This window comes from Anser cygnoides, chromosome 16, assembly GCF_040182565.1.
Source record: "Anser cygnoides isolate HZ-2024a breed goose chromosome 16, Taihu_goose_T2T_genome, whole genome shotgun sequence".
NCBI lineage: Eukaryota > Metazoa > Chordata > Aves > Anseriformes > Anatidae > Anser > Anser cygnoides.
Window position 1 is genome coordinate 6,715,897 of NC_089888.1, and position 22,515 is coordinate 6,738,411.

The window sequence follows — 22,515 nt, forward strand, 5'->3', positions numbered from 1 at the left end:
AAATGCAGCCATCAACAAAAATGGAAATCTTGACTACAGCCATTTCTCCTGGCTGCACATCTCTTAACAAAAAATAATGGAACTGAAGGAACAGCAAGAAGGTTAGATATCAAAGAAGGATTTATCTAAGTGAGTGTGAGCTTTTCCATATCTATCTGCATACAGAGCCACCTAGAAAGGGACAAGTTTTGTGTTTCGGGAAGCTACCTATAACCTTGGCCCATTACCTACAGAGGCATAGTCTACATGCCTATCTATGACCCTTCTCAGAAAGTCAACAAAGCTCTGGCACCAAAAATGGGAGAGCCTCTGCAAGCAATGGATCTGAACATTTCTATATGAAAAGAAATCTTATGCAAATAACTGTGAGATCTCAACACATGCAAATACTTGCTTGTATAAGGCCCTAGTGAGATTACAAGAAGAGATACAGTATTGTGAGACAATTCCACATACAGCTCCAGCATCCAAACCTTTAGAAACCCAGGCAAAGTCCCATGTTTCAAGTAGTAGCTGTTATTCTATTACACAGCCAATAAATGTAACTAACATATCTGTCATTGTAAAAGGGTATTTTGAAAACCCCAAATGTATAACTCATATTATTTGACCTTCCTTTAGCAACACACACACCAAGTGGAGTACTGCCCATATTCACCTGTGAAAGCTGTATTGCTCATCTCCTGGAGATAAAGGAAAAAACCTGTCTTCATAAAATTGGCAACATAACTGAACAAGGGGGAAATGGCATTTTAAATCAGATGTGCTACAGTTTTCATGGTTAATGCAAGTCTTTAAACTTGATTTAGGTAACACATGCCTGTGTTACTGCAGCAGGCTTTGCTCTGAGAAAGAAAGGGCATTGTTTGATTGAGGGTTTGTAGCTTTAAATAAGAACAATTAAAATGTATTTGATGTTTGAAAACAAACACACTTGTTTTCTTTATTGACTTTTAAAACCTGCCAAGCTGCTACTATTGAACCTGTCAATGGGCTCATGCGATGATTATAGACAGGAACACAGTGACTTTATTTTGAAAATATACAGGAAATGCTCTTGTTCTGGTAACTCAATTTTAAGATCAATATCATTCAATTATTTAGCATTTTAATCTTACTGATAGTGCAGAGAGTACTACTGTGTGTAATGGAGGAGGGAAGCTCTAGGATTATTTATTGGATACTGCGTGCTCATGACAGACTGGAGCTCACACTTGTAGGGTAGCTTTGAATAAATTTTATAGAGATGATCCTGACTCATCCTGGAAAGCTGTGTTTCTGAGCTGGTGGCAGAACCAGCTCTCAGCCATTCCCACGAGGCATCATTGAGATGTCAGCACTGGGGCAGTGGGGGGCTGCAACCCTGAGCGCTCAGCAGCAGCGGCAGGGCTTGTGATGGCAGAGAGACAGCAGGGGTCATTCTCTCAGCCCTGTGGCTGTCCCTGGGGTGCTGGTCCCAAGAGCTGTTTGATAGCATGGCCCCAGATCAGCAAACATGCTGGGAAACCGAAGAGAAAAATGGGGCAAGTGACTAGCAGAGAAACAATCCACAAACATTTGGTCTCAGGGAATGGGCTTCGGAAGTTTTTCTGGGAAACTGGAGGATCTGAACCTTCTCCCCACACTTACACTGAGGCGGAAGGTATAATGGAAAGGTCTCTGTGAAAGGCTTTTCGTGGTTATTTTCTGTCCAGGGATTTTCTATGGGATAGAATTATCACTTGTCACTAAATATTTAAGAGCATTACGCAAGAAAATACATACTGTCATTACAACTCAACACGGCAACAGCTATCAATATTTTACAAAGAGAACCGACATAAGCCAGAGCTTGAGGATCGCTTGACTTTTTTTTTTTAAGCTTGCTATTTGTCATCAATTAATTAGAACTCACAATTTCGAACCAAGATTTGTTTAAGAACACCCAGGAAGCCAGCGGCACTAGTCATTTCATAGTTTTGTGCCTCCTTTTCTGAATGTTGTACAGCTGGGAAAAGTATTGTATCACATGGGAGATGCAAGCTGAACATTTACCAAAACTTGTGGCAGGATTATTTTCTGTACATTAACTATATCTTGTATTTGGAGTGGCACAGACCACTTTGAAGGTCTGAAGTGAAGTTTGTGCTCTGCTTCAGTGCTGTAAAAGTAGCACTTAATTTTCACAATAAATGAACACACACTACTAAAAATGTACAGTGAGCACTCTTACACACTCCTTTAAGAGCTGCTAGAAAAGAATTTGCTATACTGTAATTTGAGAACAAGATATATGGGAATATGTTGGCATGACCCAAAGAGTGTACATCTGCCCTGTTCACCTGTTTGGCATCAGACTCCTCATGCAACTCAAACCTGCTTTGGCTCACTGTGCACTTTTCTCCTTTGGAACTGGGTGGCACTTCTTTCCTGTGATTCTGTGTTTCTGTTTATTACCTCATATCTAAAATCCTTGCGCTTATAGACATAATTCAATTTAACATCTGTTCAGATAAAAGTAAAAAAAATAAAAATCTACTGATTTAAGAGAAGTCAGGAGCTTTATCCTTTGTGAAGCTTCTGTTTCTGGGTACTTTCCTTTTTCCCAACATTTAAGCTGCATTTGTACAATATGGAATTATTTTTCCCTGAGATTAACGTAAATGGAGTTTGAATATATTGTAAATTTACAATGAAGGCCTTGCAGCACTTTCTATAAGTGATCAGATTCTGATTAATCTAATTCACTCTGGGAACCCATTCCACAGTGAAATCTTCATTACTGAAAATACCTTAAAGATTATTACTGTTTCTCTATTGATTTTACGGATGATGGAATCCTTGAAATTTTGTGGCTAGGGTCTGAAATGGACTCTTTCCTCTCTCTTGGTTAACTGCAGCTACAAATTGTATAATTCATGTCTCTGCAGTGAATAAATATGATTGTGTTGAACTATAAATTGCAGTTAGGAATCAATACGTTATATCCAAGAGTGTTTATGGAGAATGCTTCTATCCTTCTAAAATGATGTAATACAGCTGCATTTTCTTTCCTTTCCTTTTTTTTTTTCCCCCTTCTTTCTTTTTTTCCTCTCTCCTATTCTCAGATTTACTGTCGTTTGATTGCAATTCATTATGTGCAAAGGTTCTGCTGGAATTTGCTATGGAAAATTATCAGGACGTTCCTTTCTCTATTGCTATTGTACTGAACTGCTCTCAGTGAAATCCCAGGGCATACAAATTGAATAAGTTTATAGATGTTAGTAATCTCTGTCTAGAGACTACCAATCTCCCTCCTATTAAACCACAATATCCACACAATTAATTGATCAGTTAAGGAGGAAAAATCAGTCTTGCAGTTCACTCAATCTAACTTTTCTGATAAGTACTGCACACAGAGTTGAAATAGAAGGAAATAATTTTCTACTTAAAAATCTTCCCATGACATTGCATTATGCTATCAGCTATTAGAAGGATCTCAGTAACTTTCTTTAAAAAAAGAACACGTTAAAAGCACAGTTGAAATCAGTGTTAGACAAATATAGATTGCACAGAGCTATGAAATGAAAACAAATTAAAGAGTGCTTTGTCATGCTACTTGATTTTAGCAAACATGAACATCTTATCTATTTGTAATATTCCTTCTGAATACTGTTTCATATTAATATTAAACTGGTAATATAGAAATATTGTATAGCTGAGCAGTAACAGAGAAGAAAAAGTATGGCAAAGTAGATGTAGTTTTGAACCCTGCCCCACTGAAATTGTGAATTCTGCTGTATGTTTCAGTAAGACCAGGGCCACCAGTTCTAATTTTAAGTTAATCCAGAAAAATGTATTCTTCATGACTTCAGTAGAGCTGAATCACTTGCCCTTTTAAAGGGAAAATAATCCAGTTTTGACAGAGACTTTTTTTTTTTCAGAAAAGATTTTGACAAATAATGATAGTAAGTTGGGAAAGAGACAATGAATGTAGTGCTCTGTGGCTAATTGTATGCCTGGAGTACAAAATCTTTTTGTAAGAATAAAATGCTATGATAGCTGCCAAGTATAAAAATCTATCTGCACAGAGCAACCCCCAGAAATTTCTATTTTCAGCAATCTAGAACTTCTGAAATAACTGTCAGGTTAAGTGAATTATTTGCCCTAAGATACGAAAAAAAAAAAAAAAAACACAAAACTTTGTCTTTACTCAAAAGAACTATTTTGCCCTCTTTAAAGTTTTATTTGTATTATGTGATTACATGGATACCTAGTTTACTCTTTGCTATGCTGAATTATTAATTTCATATCTAAACATTTCTTTTTGGCTAATGTATTTTTTTTCATAACAGAATTCTCACTGGAAATAATTTTCAGTTGCATCTTGAGTTCAAACAATTCAAGTGAAATAAGAGCAAGGTTAAATACTAATTCTATTTTTTTAATATAAATTCTATATTTGTAATGCTAATACACTAATGGATGTGGTTGCTTCTTGACACAGCAGCCTGTGCTTCCGGTCAGTAATTAATTTTCATATCTTCATTGACTTGCAGGACAAAACATGACTCAAACATCGCTAGGTTACAACTAGCATTGTGGCTAATGTTTGAAAGATTGCAGAGGAATTTGATTACTTGAAATTGCTACCAAGAACTAACGCACTGCAGTGTGTGCAGCGTTAAGGAGTTAAAGGCTCAGTGAAGGAATTCACTGCCTAGCACTGAGGTGCTGCAGGAGTTGGCACCTGAGCCAACTCCAAAACTAAGCAAGCCTCCTCAACTTTTTAGGCATCTGTGGGAAGATAACTGCTTCCAAAGGGCACTTCAAAGCCCCTGTTTGCCGAGCTGAGAACTGCCTACAACTGGTCAATAGGAAATATGAAACTAAACCCAGGTCTCCAGACAGATTAATTACTTGGATAGATTTATATCCCAAGTGTGTCCAGAGGTAGAAGTCAAAGATACAGGGATAGGTTTCTGCTGGATACATTCTAAAAAGAAATAATCCTGTCTCAACAAAATCCTGCAGCAGGCAGGCATTTTGTTCCTCTGTACCTGTTCAAATAGCATCAACACACCGTTCACGTAGCCAGAGACAAAAGCAATGAAGTACGAAACTTATTTATTCAGAATGTTTCTTCCGTGTAAGCCCAGTCCTGCTTTCCCCCTGAAAAGAAGAGATGTGTGTAGAAGTTGCCTTGTACATTGGAAAGAGAGTGGAGCACTCTTCTGGACAGCTCTTCCTTCACTGGCTCAATGAAAATCCCCCAGCAGTTTTTTTTTTTTTTAACCCAAACTTCAGTTTTTTACCTCTTTCTGCTAAGCTTGCAAGACTTCTAAACAATACCATTTTCAATAATTCACTAAATAATACCTAATGTCTTAAAACTTTTATAGCACTTCAGGTTGCAAGCTGGAAGAGTTTTTACAGCCTCTGAGTCTGCTACAAATCAGAGAATTCATTATACAGCAAAATACCCTCTCAAATTGAGACTGGTGTTGAAAACAAGCCTATTTTTTCTGCTATGATAGTTGCAAAATAAGTGCAGCTCTTAAGGCAAATAGACTCCTTCACCTATGAAATAAGTGTTAAATCATTTGCCAGGCAGACACTGTAGTGCAAAAAGGATTCCCACTGGCCTCCTTCCCCAAAGCGACCTAGGCAAAGATTCATTTTTAATCAGCTATGGAGAGGCTGGAAAGGCTCAGGTTACTGCAGATCAGCTGGTTCTGACAAGGCTACAGCTTGTTCCTGGGTGACCCTAGCTATTCCTCTAGTAAACTATTCAGTAGAGAAAGGATATATTTTTTTTTCCTCCAACATTTAGTTCAGGATAGGGGGGAGATACACTTATGCCCTGAAATATGAGAAGCAGAGTTTAATCACAAAAAAGCTAAAGAAATATAAATGGAAATGAAAAATAACCCTGGACTTAATGCTGTTTGTCACTCCCTCTTATCTCGCGCAATATCAGGAAGAGTGTGATTGCATTTCTGTGCTCCAACCAAGCTGCTTCTAGGAAACAATGGCAGACAGAGTAAAGCAACGGAGATGCCAGTTACTTTGGACAGAGGCAGAATGACAAGTCTTGTGGCAAGGCAAACTGATAACATTTCATTATTTTACTGTGCTTTATAATAGAAACTGAAATAAGCTTTGGTTGTCTATAAAGCAAGCCCAGAAAATTTGTCAGTTTTATGCAGAATACTCCCTGAACCTCTTTGTTGTAGCTCTTTTCCTTGGAGACATGTAATTTCTCCCCCACAAATCCAAGTTTACTCCTGGTCAGGAAAGATTCAGACCCATCATGGGAAACTGCCGGGTTGTGTCCACTTCCTGCCCGCTGTTAGGAGCGGAAAACTCTTGGAGGTTATACCTGGCAAGGACCGCTGAAAACTTCTCAGCTGAAGGTGCCACCAAAGTGGGTGGTAAGTGGGTGAATAAGACATTCTCAAACTGACAGCTTGCATCTAGTTAAAGGCTGGATCCATTTAAGAATCGGAAGGCTTATGCTTTGATGGAGCAGTTGTGAGCTGTCAGCTTTGGATCTAAGAACATGCTTTTGTTGCCAGAAAGATTTCCCTAACTCTCACAGCATCCCTGTCCACTGCACCTCTCCCATTTTGTTAATGTCACTGTTCTGTCGTTTCCCTCCATAGTAAAACAGCCATCTATTACTTATGCAATGAAGGGTCAATATTTCCCCCTTGATTTTGCAGCTGCTCTATAGCAAGTCATTTTGTGTCTGCTAATACATCTCCTTTACAACGTACCTAACAAAAACTGATTGCTTTTGGCAAATCACGTTGTTAGCACAATTTCACTGCATTACTTCTTTGCTGAGTGTCTCTACATTACAGGAGATCTGCTGCCATTAAGAGACAAGGATAAGAAAACAGTCATTTGGTTTAGAATGGGGTAGGAGATGAAAACACTTCATGTTGCTCTTACAGACTTAATCTAGTTCCCTGGAAACCTTTCCTTTCACTTCTTTCTTACTCTTTTACTAAGTCCTCAACAATCAGAAGTCTAAATAACAGAACTGTTAAGCAACACACAATGAACTAAATAATTTACTTACTGGAGGGCTTCCTAAGCAGAGCTTTTTTCTTTCTGAAGTTTAAGGGCTGTCAATGTACTTCAAAATCTGTTGCTTTTCAAGCTCTTCCTTGCCAGGAATACATCTGGTTCATCTATGTGTCTGTAAACGTTGAGCTTTAATTGCTTGCTGGAAAGTCTGCATCTACAACCCAGGCTCCTCATTTAAAGGACTTCCTGAATATCTTTACTAAGAAAAAAAAAATCTCACTTGTTCTCACGGCCTCACCTTTTTTACATACTGCATCAAAAGAACAACAACAAAAAAATTAGTTATCTTTGTTGTCTTCTGTTTTTTATTCTTCTACAGTCAAACTCTTCCAAAAATTAGGTGTGTGGGTATAACTTTAAATATACAAATGTAGGAAGAAATTTGTGTCATTGTGATGCACCTATTTGGTGCATCTGGTGCAATCCCAGAATGGGGAGAATGAGTTGAAATATAAAACTGTTACATAGTGTAAGAAGTTCAGAATATTTTTTAATAGAAACATTTACAAACAAAATGCTTGTGCCAGGGAGACTGGAAAACCTCCATTGCAGAACTCTGAAGGAACTACTCCAGAACAGAGACCACACTACCCAAATACAAAAAAAAAGGAAGAAAGTTATTTGGGCAATTAAAGGCTTCTAAGTCAAATTTCAGCTGTAAACAAAGATTTAGAACAAAATTTGAAGGAAAGAAATATTCTAAGACAGATCTTAGTATTTTCACTAACAAATGACACATATAAGGCATATGCCAATGAGAGGAGTGACACAAACCCATGGCCCGTGACCTCAACAGCACGCAGAAGTGCACGGCCCATGTACCAGGTAGGAGACAGGTAATGAAGGGTAAGGGAAGGCACTCAAGAACAAACCGCTATTCAGCCATGAGGTGGCAGCTCATCAACTGAAAGTCACAAAAGGAGGAAGATCTGCAGGGCTTAGATACTCTTAGGAAGGACTGTGAGCGGCTGTGATTCAGCTGGTGAGATGTCAGTTGAAACCATGGAAATTTTTGCTCTACTTCCACCTTAAAGCAGATGGGTTGTAATACATCCTCCCAATGAAAACAAAGTAACAGAAAGCACATGCGATTGTCTTTCCATATTTTTACTAGGTTTTTGTTTAGGCAACTGTCTGTTGCTTCTCTGAGCAGAAAATAAAGATCTTCAGTAACACCTTATCCCACTGTCTTCTGTATTTAGAAAAGTGCTGCTTGCAGTGCTGCTCTGCAGCCACGTTCAGGTCTGCCTGCTGCAGCCCTCCCTTCTCAAGGATGCACACATTTCAGTACTCAGAAAGTTACGGAAGAATTGCTTGAATTTGTCCTCATCTTGACTAGATCTCTTTGGAGATTTAATTCATGCATTTTAGCACAAGACGGATTATAGTAATATGAATTTGGCTGATCTCTCAAAGGTAAGTATTGGCAAACTACAAACAAAATGTTGCTGTCAAACACTTGACACATACAAAGTACCAAGAGCCTGATTTTGTCAGTTTTACATTGGCTGTCTGTCAGAGAATGAGAAGAGTTGAAAGTCAGCCTGGAACAACCAATGTCACAGAACAGATCTGTGAATTAGGAGGCACAAGTATCATGCAAGTCATATCTCCTTTTCCTGCTTACCCATTATTTCTTCTACAATAATATCCTGTGACTAACTCATTCATACGGTTATGTAGAAATTTTGCTCCTATCGACAAAATTTGGCCAATTATGATTTTGTCATTTGGAGGCATTGAGATTGACTCTTGACCCAGTTACACTGATAATTCCCTTGTAGTACTACAAAAGTACACGGTTACTTTGTGGGCATGAAAGTTATCTTTCCTGAAATACTCTCATTTTAATTTACAACTGCTAAACTTCCAGTGAAGTGCAATTATTTCTTATGACTTTTTCCTACTTCTTTTCCAAAGAAGTCACTTTAATTGACTTCTTATGTAAGAGACATTCACTGGGGGTTTACAGAATGCAGAACTTATTTACTAAACTAGTTGCTTCCCAACCTTTGGAAGGGAGGGCTAATACAATGGTGCTGTATGATTCTATAAATTCAGATTAGCATAAAATACATTATTTAATGCAGACTGTGCCCCACCCCCCAAAAAAAGATTGGTGGAATATATATGAAGTATTTCAAGTAATTGCTTGATTGTCATGCTAATATGAAAGAAGAAGAGTTACTTTTTTATCTCTTTCTTCCTCTTTTTGTGTGCATGTGTGTGAATTTCAAGACCTTTCTGAAAGCATTTCCAGTTTCTAGTCATCTTTAATTTACCGGTATTCAGAAGCATAAGAAAGAAGGATAGGGAGGAAAAGAAAGGTATGTTTAAGCTTCAAAAAACCCACCAAAAAAAAGATGAATGTCCAATTTAGCTCAAAAATGCAATACCATTTGATGTCAGATAAAAGGCTGGATTTTCATTTACTTTGTTAATCATAAATACAATGAAGAGAGGAGAATATCTTTTTTAATTATTTCATTTCATCACAAGTATGATTGCAGTGATGCAGATCATAAAAACGCATTCACTGAGGTGAACTAAAACCCTTTTACTTACATACTCAATAAAATCAGCAGAGTAAATTGTGTTATTGAGTTCTCTTTGCCAGCTGCCCATGCCCTCTTGGAAGCAGTGATCTGTGCGTCAGACACTCATCTCCAAGTGTGGTTAGAAGTATCAAGGTCAGCTGGAAAAAAATGCTAAATTAAATAAATCAATAATAAACATACTGATACGTAATCACAGATGATCTGAAGTCATGTTGTTCAGCTGGACAGCAGCAATAGGCAATACATGATTGACATCCCTGTCACCTTTATGCCAGATGTTGCTGTCAGCAACATGGATTAGGTATGACTAGCGTAAGTCTACCATAGGGGAATTTCTAAAATTTGGGGAGTTCCATCCTGAGAAGAACCTGCAAGAAACCACAATTCACTATCTACAAGAAATGAGTCTCAGAAGTGGGGGAAACTTTAGGAAACAACAAAAAATAGAAATTAAACCAAAGAACAACAACAAATCCATAGAAAAAAAAAGACAAAACTGTCATTAGCTTGGAAAACACAGCAAACTAATTGCACTAGTCAAGTGCAGCTCAGGCAGGTGCTGTGAGCCCTGCATATCTTTGCCCCTTCCCTGTTACTGAACCCCACTTGCACACTGCTGGCAGTGGGGAATGCAGTCCTGAGGCAGCTTTGGGCCTGGCTCCCTTCCATACTGAATGAAACGGTGTCTCATCCAGTTCTGGAAGCCCACTTCACAAAGAAGCTTTTGCTCAGTGGCTCCATGGAAGAGCCTTACACAACTTCCCTCTCCCCCCGCTGCAGCCCTCTGCAACAGGGGTGTAAGGGTCCTTGGTGTCACATCCCCCTGAGGGAGCGCCATGTTTTCTGTGTCACTGTTTCTTCAGTGACACAGTGCAGAAACACTGTTTGAAAGGATACAGAAACATAAAAACATGACTGTGTCCTCAGTGGCCGAGACACCCTCCTTCCCAGAGACTATCATTTCCATCCCTGAGACCTAAACTGCTCACATCACTTTAACCAGTTTCATATCATTTTTGCAGTTATGCTGGCTCACAAAACATCACTGGAGGAATGTGGAATGGAAAGTTGAAGAGAAAGAAGCCGTTTCAGTCCAAACTCCTGTTGCCTGAGGCATCAGGAAGCAAGGCAGCTCACTCTGGGCAGTGGCAGCACTTCACCTGCTAATGCAGGTGAAGAGTTTTGAGATCCTCCCTCCCTGCGCATCGGTGCACAGGGGCAAAGGCCTCCTTACCCCCTGCAGGTCTGCTCCTCAGGGCTTACAGGAATTGCTCAAATGGAAGGCAGCAATGAAAGAACACAGAAGGATCAATGTATGGAGAACATACAACTCAGAGAAATCAATCTGCAAAAGTCTGAGGGAATCTTATTCCACTGTATGTTCGCTTTCTGATATTCATATAGAGAATAGCTGAAAAGCATGTTTAGAAAAAATCCCCATGGAAGGACCGATTAATATTCTGTTTATACAGAAAGAAAGGTATGGATCATCGAAGGAATAACAGGATTTCAAGTGAGAAAAAACAACAAACAGTTTTTCTTCCTGCAACTTTCTCTCACCCTAGCCACATGGGGTTTCTAATTTTAATGCTGAGATTAATCCTACTAAATCCTTGCTTATATGAGTAGAGTCCTGAGTTATACTGTTAGTAACACTATGTAATCAAATTAGTTTTTTGATACCAGAGATCTGATAGCTACCAAAACCAAAACTAAAGTGTTGCTTTAATAAGGAGCATCAGCTTGTTAGCAACCTCTGCCTTTACTTTGCAAACTGGAATGACTTGGATGCCCAAATCCAGAACACATTACACGAACACCACTCCCATCCCCCAAACACTAGTATTTTACTTAAATCACAAACTAGATAAGCCCACATCAGGTTTCCTCTTACTAACATGTAGCTTAGCAAAGATTTGCAAAAATCAATATCAAAATAGTTCCTGAACCTACTAGTTGTTTTTATTAATATTGGCTAGGCAGACAGGGACGAAAGGCTTCCCCGGCTTCCACGCAGTTTGCCAATGCTCTGGAGAAGACACACTGGCACAACAAATCCTGTGCACACAGCGACAGCAGCTCACCACCAACAACCCAGGCAGCGGGGATGATGCATTTCATGGATCACTCACTATGGGCTGAGGCTTTTCTTAAAGCAGATTATCTCAGCATTGCCAAAGAACAAACACAGGTAGACTTTTTTTTTTTTTTTTAAATCTCAGATCCAGAGACACTGAGCAGAGGTTTTGTTCCAGTGTGTTGCACTGGAGTACAAAGTCACAGCTCTCTTATGCAACATCACAACTGTGCAGCAGGGATTGTTTTAACAGCCTGATCAGCTGCCTGAACACTGGGTTCGTGTTGCTGCTGTATTACAAGATTGACTAATACTGAAGAGACATGTCCTGAAATTATCACTGAGCAAATACAAATGGAAAGATACGTGTGTTGTTCTCTGAGGACTCAAAATAAGGCACATTTTGAACGCCTAATTTAGCGTAAAGTATTACAAATAAGAGAGGCATGAGAAATAAATGAAACTCAGCATAACTTTCTACTGCTGGAATATGAAAAGAAATATACCAGAGATGTACATTACAAAAGGACCAGGCAAAGATGAGTGGGGAAGAAAGTAATTTGAGGGGTAGAAAAAAAATAAATGCAAACCCACAAGACGTGAATATTCATTGATAAACAGCAAAAGAGAATCAGGACCTGCTGTTGGAAAGTCTTCCAAGGTGCTGCACCATGCACACAGAGGAGCTGAACTGGTCTTTGCCAGAATGAGACAGGTTTTGGGTGGGCTCAGCAGCCTCCTGGGCATGCCCGTCTTTGTAGTCTGTCACATGGAGTGTCCTCATTAGGGAAAAAGTTTTTAGCTGTTGGATTGCAGGTGATCACAGGGAGCCTTGTGGGAAGAGGCACAGCACAGCTCTGAGCACAGATGCCACACATACAAGAGTTGTTATTGCAGGAGATTTATCTGAGTGCACATAAAAGTAATAGTTATTTGTAAAGGAAACTGGAGAGACGAAGGTATTTCTCCAGGTGCTGCAGAGCTTCTTTCTTAGTTTTCTGAGCAGCTTCACACGTTTAGAGGGAACTGGAGCAAGTCTTAGGAAGAGATCCAGGCATACTAAATAAACTTGAAGCTGAAGGGCATCTAGTAGGGACCGGCTGCAATAGCAGATAATTAGAAATGCCCATGAGGGTACACAAAGGGCTGGGGCATGTAAACCAAGTGTTTTGTCTTTAGCGAGAAATATAAAATATACAGAAGAATTTTCTGTTTGAACACAGTCACAGAAACTGACGTTGAAAAGATCGAAGTGTTTATGAAACAGTGGAAACTCTTCACTGTTCAGCATAAGCAGGTAAAGTTATTACCTGTGCCAGCTAAGGGGTCTGTTTGTGTCCCAAAGCAGGGCCCATTGCTGACAGCAACAAAATTCCCACTGACTGTGGTTATACAAGCTTGGCCTTCATTGTAATCAATTTTCAGGCAAACTATAAATAAACATATAACATCTCAGCAGATACAGGCTCAGAGGGTACAATACCTTAAAAGAAAACACGCACACGGCTGTCAGTCCAGACTGTGGGTAACAGCGCTGGCCAAACAATTTCTTTTGTTAATATTTAGCTTCTTACCCCCCCCCCCCCCCCCCCAGTTATTGACAAATGCACTTGGTGGATTTCATAATTAACTTGTTCATTAAAAATTATTTTCAAGACAGTTTATGCTAATGCCGTGCAGCCTATGAATGTGCCATGTGTGCTGTTGCTCTAGGCACTCATTAGCAGCTCCGTGCAAGAGGTAGCTCCCACCACAAAGCATCGCTCCGCAAGGAGCCATGGTTGGGGCTCCCCGGGAGCCCTCGGGCAGGCACAGCCCTGGCTGAGGAATGCTTCCAAGAGAGCTGCCTCCGCTTCCCCAAAATCCTCAGCAGGAAAGCCACACACGTATAAATATTTACAGGAAACAAATACAAGGGATGACGCCTCATGAATGCAAAGCGATTTCTCTGTTTTCATCAAATAGCTTCTGCAAATATTTTTTTCCATCTATCCCATGGAGATTACTTTAACTAAGAAAACTCATTCCTATTACTACAGGAAATTTTAGTCTTTGTTACTACAAAGAATAAAATGAAAATTGTCAGGAGATTTGAACAAGACATGTAGCTAACTTTAAAATGCCTTTATAAGTTGCTGGCTCCATCTTCATCCATTAATAATAGTGATAGTGATGGAAATAGCCTCTGTGAACATGTGGGATACCCCTACCAGTCCAAGATTGTCTTGTCAAGTGTAGTTTTCCTTTTGATTTTTGCAGATTATTTGAAGTTTTCAACAAGAGAATAGACCTCTCACCACCTTCCCTCATCTATATGTGCCAATTAAGAAATTCACCTGTTGTTATTTATTAAAAGTAAGTAAAGTTTAAACAGGACACAAACTTGGTGCCTATGCAGCGTCCACATGTCTGAGGCTACTCTGGCAGCCACGTCCTGAGTTCTCACTGCCATTTGGCAACAAAAATGCATTTTTGCAACTAAAAGTGACTCTGCTCTGTGCTGGCAGTTCTGACCAAATTTGGCTGTGAAAGCCAGTGTGCAAAACCAGAGGGCAAACGGATGGTGACTGGAAACGCAGTCTTTAATATATAGTTCCCATATTCCATACTAATACTCTTTATTCATTTCTCTGCAAGCTAGCTTTATTGTCTGGTATGCATTCATTGTGAAGGATCAGAAACTATTATTTTTCCCCTTGCTGAACAGGAGACAAAGGCTTACTTTTCACAAGCTCCTGTATAAGCTGAAAGCACTTTTCCTACCCAGTTGGTTAGCAGTGCAGGCAGCGACAGTCCTGCCCTTCCTTTATTTTCTCTGCAAGCTGGCATATCCAGAAAGCATCTATCAATAGGTTCTTGTCTCTTTCTTCAGGCAAATGAGCTGGCCAGCCTTGCTGAGGCAACACAGAGAGAAAAACACGGTGGTAAGGAAAGCAGTGCATCTGATGGCAGGAGCCAAGCAGGACTGGATGCACTGCACATCACCCAGGCCCCTCCATGGCACAGATCATGGCTGGTCCTTGGGACGTGCCAAGGAGCCCCAGCACCCCTGGGAGAGCTTCTACAGCCCACAAGGAGTTGTGGCAAGAAGCAGGAGGTTGGCAGCTGGCCCCTCTGACGGTTTCCATGTGCTGGCTGCGGAGGCCCATCAAGTCAAAACTTTCAGTTCACTTTTTTCTCCTTCTGTGTTAATTTTCAGTCACAAGTTCAGCTAAGTGAACCATTAAAAGCGAAACAAACCGAGCTGAGCGACAAATTAAGATGTGCCTCAGGCAGCCAACACGTTTCTTTTTTAACTTCCATCTGTCGAGTGCTGGCATCTGAGGTATGTGACAAAAAAAATGTCTCTGCTTATGAACAGCTTCTGACTCCTGCTGCTAGGTGGCTGTGCTGAGGAAGAGGAGGGGGAGGCAGGGCAGGCTGTGGATCTTGAGTCTATCACTCACACTACTGGAAGCTGCTGGATGATTTGGAAATTACATGGAAGTAAATTAAAAAAAAACACAAAACAACAACACTTCAGAACTGGAAAACTGATTTGGATGAGGAGATGTATTTTCCTTTTAAAGAAAGGTAACATGGGACTGAGCTAAAGTACCTGCGCTTAACTTTTGTCTTTAGCCATGCTCCAAAATACAACATAAAGCGTCAGATATGGATGTTAAACATTAGGCAGTGTGAATACACTCCTAATATCTAATATAAGAGAAAGGACATTTGTGGCACTGTTATTTACTGAATTGTAGCCCTAGTTAGAAAAAAAGGAGTTTAGAAGTATAGTCCCTTCGCTGAAGAGTTTAGAAATAACAGTGCTGCTCAGCAGTATGGAAATCAATGCATCCCTCCATTTGTTCATGACAGACCTAGATGCATTAAAAAAAATTATTGCCTGACAGGCTAAAAAACATTGAAAGAGTTTCACTGACAGTGTGAGAGAAACACCATTTCTGTTTTACAGAGAGCCATGTAGGGCTCAATTTTTGGTTTTCCTGCAACACATGAAACTAAAAGCCTCTGACAGCAACAAATGGAGGGCTCTGTAAAGGCTTGGTCAGAGCTGAAGAGGGAAGGCTGATTAATTCTCTGTTAAAAAAAAGGTTTGTTGAAATCATTGGCAATCATTCCACCTGAAGATTACCAGTGAAGGCATTTATTAACATATTTATTAATTTAGCTATATGAACAGTAAAATCACATCTGGTGAATCAGAATTATTCCTCCCCAGAAGTGCTATTTGTGAGGAAACAACCGAACAGCCCTGAACTGGGGGATGCTCTGCAGTTTGTAGGAAATGTTCAGTCCACCATGGGATTAGTCCTTGGAGAAGAAAAAAACACAGCAGGGAAGCACCACAAGTGCGTGTGTTTGTGCCCGATTTTTGTTTAAATTGAAATTCCCTTTTAGTTTCTCCAGTATTAGGAAGACCTCAGTGCACATGAGGTGCAGCTCTCTGGTGCAGAGTACGGATTTCAGCAGTCCTCTTGCAAAATTAGCTGAGCGACTGATGACCAGGCCTCTTGGGAAGACAGAGGAAGGATTACATAGCAGGCTGGTTCACTCCCTTTCCAACAAAAGGGAAGCTAGTTTGGGTACAGGGAGTTTATAACAAACATTTGTATCTAGAAGTGAACATCTGCCAGTCTGTCTAGTCTACCATGACCTTTCCTAGCTGGTGCTTTTTAACTAAATCTTTTAATCTTAACTCCTTCTAAACGGGTTCGGTTTTAAAACAGTCTGGTGTTCATTGGTGTGAGCACTTATATAAGAGCTGGAAAGCCATTCACAGGCTACTGACTGGATACGTCTGGTAAAAAGATGGATATAACAAAGCAGACAAATTAAAAATCCTCCAGGGTGGGGGGAAGAAGATTTTCCTACCTGTTCCTTTATCTATAAATTGAAGCTTATATACTTGGCCACAGTTTTGCCTGACCACGGTGACATCAGGCTGCCAGCCACCTGCTCTTGACGTACTCCAGAGAGCTGTTTTTGGGAGAGGGCCTATCTGGGAGAGGACATATTTGCCTAGTAATGCAGCATAAAACCGGTGCTCCCCTTGCATTGTAAAGGCCAGCTCATTTCTAAACCTTTCACAGAAGTGTGCAGAAGCACCCCTAGGTGCTAAGTTTATAGCCTGGCAAGAAACGTATGCATTTCTAGCATCCGCAGTAGGAATCCCAATACAAAAGTTATAGCAGAAAGCACATAAATACACTTGAGATGTAAATTGAACACAATTTTTAAAAAGAATGCACTAGTCTGCAACAATATGCAGACAACACTAAGTGTTGGAAAATATCCAAAAATTCCCTGGGGAGTTAGTTGTTTTAGCTAACTTGGTTTCCCAATTTATCACCAACTTTTTCCTTACTAGCTTATATTAGTTATTCTTTAACTAGGCAAAAAATACATCTGTAAATAGTTTAAGAGATCTCATCTGAGGAGAGTACTACATAGAAATATATTTTTAATTTGTTTTCAGCATAAACCTGTATTACATACAATTATTAAAACCCTTTCCAAATGTTGAGTTGAGGCTGATTTTGTTTCTTGGATATGAAAAAAATGGTTCAGAGCAACATCAGATCTACGGGTTGTGCTGGAATATTAAAAAGTATAAAATATTTATATACAGACAGACACAGAAGAGATATGAGTTCTTCAGAACATTACATAGATTATATACAATGCTTGATTTAAGTAGAAGTTTAATTTTATAGAAAACATCCACCTGAGCTTAATTTCATTTTTTTTTTTCCTTTTAAAATCAATGCTAGCCTCATGCTTAGAACAATATTGGAATTTTAGCTCAACACTCTGAAAGTAGGTTAAAAAAGGCCCATCAACTATAAACGTTATCTCTGCCTCCCTGTAACAAAAACAATTACATTTACCAAAGATGAAGATGTACCTTGAGTGAAAGGGAACACCAGGATTTTTACTGTAGTAATAAAGATCTTCATGAGTTTTGAGCATACTCTGCAGGACAGCTAGGATGACACCCCAGCAAAGTCCCAGCTCTTTATGGCTCTTAGTGAAGCTTCTTTCTTAATTATGTTATAGCAGACCAAGCACTGATTGAGCAGCAAAATTGCATAATATATATATAAATCTACAAAAGCTTTCCTAACTGTGAGGTTTGTTTATTTAAAGAATGGTATCTTTTGCTTTGCTTTCTTTATTCAGGCTTTCTGCTGGGACTTCTCAGAGATCTGGATCAAAGCTACAGTTTAATTTTATTTTGCATCGGGCTGTATAACTTACCACAAATAAACTTGCAGCAGGGAAATAAACATCCCCTCACCTTAAGTGCTCATTTATTGTTCTTGATTTGTCACACTTGATTAAAATATAGAGCTTGCCTCCCAGGCTGAAATTAGCTTTTCATTTTAAATGACTAGCATTCAGGTCTGAAAAATAACAACCCATTTGTTTCAATATTTACCATGTCCATTCAGAAGGGGCTTACATTATGGCCAATTAGTAGTTAATTGTGATCCATAATTCAAACATTTGCTTGCTATTTGGAAGTGCAGAAATTGGGTTGTACACTCCCCGCCCTACAAGGCTTTGCTCTTCCACTGAGTGATGAGTTACAGCATAGACCCGGGATGGTGCAGCACAACGGCTGTCAGAACTTGATGTGTGTTAATCTTGGGAAGAGAGGGAAAGACAGACACTGTATAATTTGGATAGGAGCACAGATCTATTTGAAGAAGTGACCTTACTCTCACTTTGAGTGCATGTTCTCGGGCTATGAATGTGTCCACTGCAGAATCCAAATTCAATACAAAACACATTGATCCTTGCTCTCTACTTACTGGATTCCAACTCCTCAAGCAATTTCATCAGTGATGCTTCCTTTTTCTCTGAGTATGTGCATGGAAATGGATAGAAACAATTTCACTGCAAAAATATGTTCAAAAAGAAGGCTCTTGCATGGATCCTACGCTGAAAAAAGTAGGAATGTCTCCCTAAGGTGCAAACATCCCTACAGTGGTTATGGTGAACCAAAAGGCAGGAGTTCACTTCAGCCCATGTTCATCCAAAAGCCTGAAATGGACAGTAAATGAGCATCCATAGATCCCATCTGTCTGACCTGGATGGCCAAAGCTTTCACGTTCACACCGGAAGTCCTGCGACCAGGCTCTCTTTAAACAGACAACAGTGCTTTAGAAAGATAAAACAAAACACCTTCTCATTTCATTGATTTTCATAGGTATTGCTCTTCACAAGTGTTCTGCACTACCTACAAGCTGCGAGTGTCCAGCAGCCCAGGAAAGGACACCCCTCCTGTCTCAAGAACAAGCACATACAGATGAACTGGGTGCAACAGGATTTGTCTGGAGGCCTTCTCCACCACAACAGGGCCTGCATTGCCTCAAAAAGGAAGCCACCTTTCCAATAAACCTTCCAAAGAAGGCTTTCTACCTCAGCTCCACATATAACTCCACTGTCTGCCACTGCAGAATTTGGTCAGTCCCCAGTGGCACTTATCAGTGGTCACACACAGCGGTGCAAAGCTTACAGGGCCCACACAACAGGACTTAAATTTTATACTGACAGTTTACTGTTTTCCATTTAAAAATACAATTCCTCTGGATTATTGTCATTGCTACGGGCAATGCTTTGTGCTGGAAGGCAAGGAGAATAACAACTTCATTTTAATGGCTCTTCCAGTGGCCTGTAGTTCTGAAGACAATTTTGACAAAGAAGCTGGTAACAGGATTGAATTCAGAGCAATCAGTCTTCCAAATGGAAGAAAATATGAATAACAAGAGATTGAAGTATACCCAAGCTGTTTTCCCAATGCTGTCTTACTCATCTCCTGGCTTCTGTTCTTCTCTCTCCCTCGTCTGTCCCCATTTATTACTGTCAGAGTTGTTTTATATGAAGAGAGGACTTCCAGAAATGTGCCCTCAGTACCAGGCTCTCAACACTTTCTGCAAGGACTGCTGCTAATTCTGCATCATAGTCAGTACTAAAACTTTTCTGAGGTTCTCTTAATAAAGGCCTGTTCTAAACGACTCGTGGCAGAGTCATAAAGCAGCTTAAGAAATAAAATCAATGTCACCTGGCAAAGTAGCCACTGAGACATCATCATTTTAATTACAGGTTTTAAGAAACAACACTGAGAAGCTGAATTTGTGACAAAGCTTTATGCCTAAAGGAGGGGATTATTCAGCAATGATGGCTTTACCCTTAAACAGTGAAGCGATTTATTGAGATGTGCTGTGACAACTACCACATTACAGCTGTAGAAGCGCTCATGTGAAATAACCAACCAGAGAGGATTTTCTAATCAGTAGCATCTACTCTTTTTTATTAGCACTGCACCCATGATGCCTATGAAATGATAGCATTGCTTGTCTGTAGTACAGGATTTTTAAATGCATCTAATCTGTGGGACCTCAGTGTTTTACAATATATTAGTATTTTATAGGGCTTTCTTGCCCTCTCCTCCCAGTTTTGATAGAAAAATGCAGGGTGGATGATGTGTAGGAACATGAATTTGAAACACAGCTTTTTTTTTCCTTCCACCTTTTTTTAAGGAAGGTTCTTTCTAACACCCCTGGGTCTTGACAAAGCAGGTAGTGGTATCTTAAGGATCTTAAATCATAATGTAATCAACATTTGTTCCCTTCCTCCCATGATACATGATTTTGGATACTATAATTCCCCCCCCCCCCATCCCTTTTATTTTTAAATATTTTCTAAAAAACATTACAGAAAATAACCTGAAGCATGAAGTGATTTAACCCAGGATACATATTTGACCAGCAAAAGAGCACGGCAGAAAAGGGACACAGTCTTCTGAAAGTATGATAGAAGCCTGGAAGTCTGTAAAGCTGAATAAACAAGAATTAAGGGATGGGATGCAGGACAGGACATCTAGAGACCTGGCCTAAGAAAACTACTCCTTGGCAGGTGGACACAGAGCCCAGGCCTGGAGGCATTAATGGAGGGGAATAGTCTGTTGCAGGCCACAGGGCTACAGAGAGAGATCATGAAATTTAAAGGAGTTTTGGAGGTGTTAATGTCCCATCCTCTCCCAAATAGCTGCCTCAGCAGCTAGAAGGGGAGTGGGATGGGTAGGGTCAGAGTGTGTGCTGTGCCTATTACCTCCCTTCTTCTTGCTGGGCTGGATCAGGGTGGTAGCCTCATGCTGCAAGCCCCTCTCATCAAGCTTTAACTCTTATGTAGAAGCAAGTGAGACAAACTCAGGTTGTACTTGAAGAAGGTAAAATTTGTTCTCTAAAAGGCAAACCACTTCATCCCCTCTCCCCCACAATAATAAAGACAATTCAACCAACTTTCATTGCCACTCAACTTTTTGCTAAGTGTCTCAAACATACAAGCACTATATTTAGTTTCATAATAACTTGGGGAAAGCAATTAAAGCATACAGCTGCTGAAGCAACTGCAAATACTTAGAAAACAGTATCTTTCAAGCTTGAACACAACACATTTGTACTTCTTGATGCTCATACCTAGAGGATTTTACTGTCTCTGAAGACTAGAGATAAAAACATAGTAGCTCAACACATTTTAACTGATAACTTAACAAAAACGTAATTTATGAAATATAATGAATTTCCTACTTTCTGAAACTGAAGAGCTCATCATCCCTTACTATCATATACTAGACTCCAAAATGCACTGCTCCCTCTGGGTAAGATCATTCTCCTTTTATGTTGTTTCTAACTGCTTGTTTTACAGTTGAAGGCTTGCATGGGGACACACACACAAAATTAATTTCTTGAACTTCATGAAACTCATGTTTCATCTCTCTTTCCAGGATAACTGTCCCAACAAGAGCACAGGTGATCCACATTATCATGAAACATCTATATTTTGCAGAACTTTCCTTCTGCTCTGCTCAGTACAGAGAGCTCCTGAGCTCCACACTAGCTGCATCTGTGCTACAGGAGGAAGTACACAGCAGTTCTCACCTTCTTCTTTCCACCCAGACTTTCTGCCAGTGCAAAGCCAAAAATACAGGGAAATGGCATCCACCCAGGCATTACCCATATAACTAAGGAGCACAGGGTGAATCACAGAGTGCAGCTACCCTTATGATATTGAGGGAAAAAGCTATTGGACCGTAAGCTAGATTCAAAGCAAACAGGAGATTCACATATAAAAAAAAAAATAACAGCACTGCAAACAAATTAGCACAACAGTTCCCCTTAGACTAGTACTGGAAGGGCAAGAAAATAAAGCTTCTTTCTCCAGAAATGCAGAGTTTTCATTTCTTTCTCAAAATACAAAACCCATTTGAACATCTCTGTGAGCAAGAGAGAGAAGCCACCTACCAGAATAACCAGGTCCTGCCAGGCTAGGGACACCCGTGAATCAGAGACGTTAACTTTTCTTTTGGCTCTTCATCACTACCTCCAGATGACCACCTTGCTTTTCTTCGGTTCCTGAGAAATGGCGTGGTCAACACAATAAAGCCCATCCAACTAGAACTACTACTTAAACTCATACAGACCCCCCAAAAGTTTTGTAAAATAGTAATAACATTCAAAGAACTGATAAAGTTGTTCAAACACAGGGACTGTCTTTGAATTTACACCTTGTAGTAGTTGGCATTAACATCTATGCAGATTCAAGCTTTAACTGAAACTTCCTAACTGATTGAGTACTTAAAAGGGATTTCTCCCAGCTTTCTCTGATGTCTAAAAAAGTATTAACTGATCCTACAGCTGGGATCAATTCATTACTTTCCATCAACTGGGCACTGAAGAGCTTCTTTCCTTAGCAGAGCTGCCTATGAATGTGATTTTATAAAAAGAATTTTAAACATTTTCTTAAAAAAAGGCC

General features: G+C 39.8%; 1 long non-coding RNA gene across 1 annotated transcript in view; it reads right to left on the bottom strand.

Annotated features, from left to right (window-relative positions):
* The window catches only part of LOC136786486 (uncharacterized), a 58,587-nt gene extending 36,280 nt beyond the window's left edge, over positions 1-22,307 (bottom strand). The window contains exon 1 of the long non-coding RNA XR_010825314.1: positions 22,005-22,307. This is a non-coding gene — a long non-coding RNA (uncharacterized lncRNA). The remainder of the gene's footprint in view (positions 1-22,004) is intronic.
* Positions 22,308-22,515: the final 208 nt, after the last annotated feature.